Raw genomic sequence first — 4,121 nt, forward strand, 5'->3', positions numbered from 1 at the left:
ATCGTTTCGGGGTTGATAAGATAAGTGCCAGTTAACCACAGGGGTCGATATAATCGATTCCAACCCGCCCCTAATCTTGCTGGACTTGTGCCAAATTTTGAAACCAGTATTTCCGTCTTCTTCCGGCCGAGTAACCCATCCCGCTCAAAAGGTCACTGAATAAAGGTTGTTTAAGGATGTTGAGCTAAACACCCATGTTTCCAAAGGTGAATTATTCAAACCCCAAAGAATTCCTCTCAACACAGGGCTATGATGCTACCCCACTGCTTCTGCTCGTGATCAGAGATGCACATATCGTCAGCCACTAAGGAACATGCTCAACTGGTTACAGTCAAACAACTGACAGGCAAATCTGTGGTATTGAGCAGAATATTTGCTGCAGCCCATCTTTTATAACCAAGACAAAACAATGTACATGATAACACTTCCAATCAATTAAGATCAGAAGCCATGAGAGCCACTGCCTGGTACTGCATCCGGGCATGGTACTGCATCCGGGCAATGGGACTGCATCCGGGCAGCTGTACTGCAATTATTGTTGTTGTTGTCGTTATTATTATTATTATTATTATTATTATTATTATTATTATTATTATTATTATTATTATTATTATTATTATTATTATTATTGTTGTAATTGTTGTTGTTATTATTATTATTATTATTATTATTATTATTAATATTATTATTATTATTATTGTTATTTTTATTATTATTATTATTATTATTATTACTATTATTATTATTATTATTATTATTATTATTATTATTATTATTATTATTATTATTATTAACCAATTCATTGACATGTAACCAATTAACTAATCAATCAATTGTTTAATAATTCGCTAGTCACATAGTCTGTCATTCTGGCACATTCCATGAACTCCTCTATGACATACCTTCTCTTCTCTACTGTGTCTCCTAGTTTTCAGATTCCGTATTATATAATGATAAGTGAATACGTGAAAAAGAAAAGAGTGTTTATGTGTATGTGTACATGTCTATGAATGCGCTTCGTGATAACGTGGATTATTTAAGTATGCGGAGATGCTGAAGAGTCCGTACTTTGGGTAAAAGAAAATACGGGAGGATCACTTAATTATGATTTTATTCAACATATTCTCCTCCGTGATTCACACACTTATTGCAGTGGTCTCTCAGCTTTTCTAAGCCCTATAAAAGAACTCGGAAATTTGGGTCTCCAGCCAGGTCTTTCGTAATACCTGTATAGCCAGGCACAAGTCCGGGCAAGGTTGTTTATGGATGACCAGCAGTCGCCCATGCATACCAGCCTCCCCTCTCCACGAAACCGGTGCTATCCAAGGGAAATGCAAAGGCCAAAACAGCTTGGCACCTGTGACGTCACAACTCATTTCTACAGCTGAGTGAACTGGAGCAACGTGAAATAAAGTGTCTTGCTCAAGAACACAACACACAGCCCGGTCCGGGATTCGAATTCACAACCTTACGATCATTAGAGCTCGACGCTCTAACCACTGAGCCATGCGCCTTCACAATATATATGTACACACACACACACATACACACACATACACACACATATACACACAGACACACACACACACACACACACACACACACACACACATATATATATATATATATATATATATATATCTATATATATTGCTCTTAGAAACGAGATTACTAACAATGAACCCGACCGCTCTCAAAAATTAAGTAAAAAAAAAAAAAAGAAGAAAAATAATCCAAAATCCTTGTCCGGTACCGAATCGATCCCAAAATATAATCAGTTCGTGCCAGTGATGACGCCAAACATCCCTGAATGTTTCATCTGAATCCATCGAGTGGTTCTTGAGATATTATGTCCACGGACAAACAAACATACAAATACGACTGAAAACAATACCTCTGACTTAGTGACGGTGGAAGCAAATATAGAAGAATAAACAAATAAATAAATACATAAACAGATAAACATTTAAAATCATGCCTTTTACATAAATCATTATATATCTACGCACAGGCGCGAGCACACATACACATATTCCTTCATACTTACAAATTACGAACTATGAGCGCACAGGTGCATATGAAGGCACACAAGCAGGAGCACATGCGGGCGCATATGCGGGCGTACATGCGGGTGCACATTCGGGCGCACATGCGGTCGCACATGAGGGTGCACATGCGGGCGTACATGCGGGCGCACACAAGGGCGCACATACACAGACCCACGCACTCTTTCCGGCACTCTTACATAATTTTAATTATACATATAGAATCTAAAAACTAAAATACAGACAGATCAGGAATAGAGATTTAATGACTTTCAAGAGATCGAGAATGACTACGATAGGATTCACAGTAAGCTAACTGTTTGATTGATTGACCGAATACTCAATAAAATTATAGATTAGCTAATTGATTAATCAAAATTTTAAAATAGAAGTGACATGAGACCAGTGCCTGTGTTTCTTGGACTAATGAACTACCCAAAATGCAGTGACAAGAATCAGACAAACCGAAGACAAAATACATATTTTAACCTCAAACCACGAATATTCTGCAGTTTTCTATAATCTGTTAGAAAGTTTTGAACTTCATAAAAGTTGTTGGTTTAACTTTTCAAGCAAAGTCCTCCTATTTCATTTTGTACTGTCGATACGAAAAGGGCCGCTTTTTTTTCGAATGTTTTACAAGTTCCACTCTGTGCCATCCAGTCCAAAACAATGAAGACTACTAATCAGATAGTCCATGCTACCAATTCATGTATACAAACGTACAACTGCACACATATATATAAATACATATGAGCATAAATAAAATTATGTATACAAATATATTCATATGTACATGCATATATGTCTGTCTGTCTGTGTGATCTGTGTGTGTGTGTGTGTGCATATATAAATAGAAGTGTGCGTATGTATGTATGCAGGTATATATATTCATATATATATATATACGTTACGTCTGTAGGTATATAGATGTATCTATATATATATGATGTGCCTGTGTGTGTCCTTGTGTGCAGACACCTCTGTGTACGTGTGTCTTTGTTGACATGTAAAAGTTGTTTCGTATCCACTCACCAAAATGAAGAGAAGCTTTAGCCAGAAAGAGTTGATATTATCAGACAGTATCCAATGATTATCGGGATTTTCGACCCTGAACTCTAACCCCTCCCGTTGGTTGGTCAGCAGCGGTGACCAAATCTCCGTCCATCATCTCCTCCCATTTATATGCATGCACACCCATACACACGCACACACACGCGCGCACACACACACACATAAACACACACAGAATCACACACACATACACACACACACACACGCACGCACACACGCACCCAGCATTCTTTGTAATGAATATTAACTTGCACATTCAACGTAACTTCCAGGTGGTGTTTTGAACGCCTAAGGCTACCTTAATCGTGCTGAGATATAAGGATATGCACGCGCGCGCGCACCCACACAAACACACACATGCACGCACATTCACACAAACACACAACACACATGCGCATGCACGCACACGTGTATATTTGCTTACCTGCTGCTAGATAGATAGCTAGCTAGATAGATAGATAGATAGATAGATAGATAGATAGATAGATAGATAGATAGATAGATAGACAGATAGATAGATAGACGGATAGATAGATAGATAGATAGATAGATAGATAGATAGATAGATAGATAGAAAGGCAGACAGACAGACAGACAGACAGACAGACAGACAGACAGACAGACAGACAGACAGACAGATAGATAGATAGATAGATAGATAGATAGATAGATACAAATAGTTTAAACGGAAGACAAGACCCTTGCAAATCCTGATAGCGGCTATCTCTGATTTTATTCTCTTTGTAGGACTACAGAAGAAAGATTGCAGTGTATAACACTGTCTGACTATGAGTTCTGTCCCTTCAACAGAAAGCTAATTAATAGTCACACAAACTTGGTGAGATGCCTACAGCATTAATAAGAACGATGATGAAAATTGATAACTTGTATTTAGATAAAGATAGTGGCGAAGTGTAATTATCTCAACATTGAATGTAAATACGAAAAATACGATAGAAAGAATCTAACGAAGAAGACATCTTGGACAAACAGACAAGTTAT

This window comes from Octopus bimaculoides, chromosome 11, assembly GCF_001194135.2.
Source record: "Octopus bimaculoides isolate UCB-OBI-ISO-001 chromosome 11, ASM119413v2, whole genome shotgun sequence".
In the NCBI taxonomy this organism is placed as follows: Eukaryota; Metazoa; Mollusca; class Cephalopoda; order Octopoda; family Octopodidae; genus Octopus; species Octopus bimaculoides.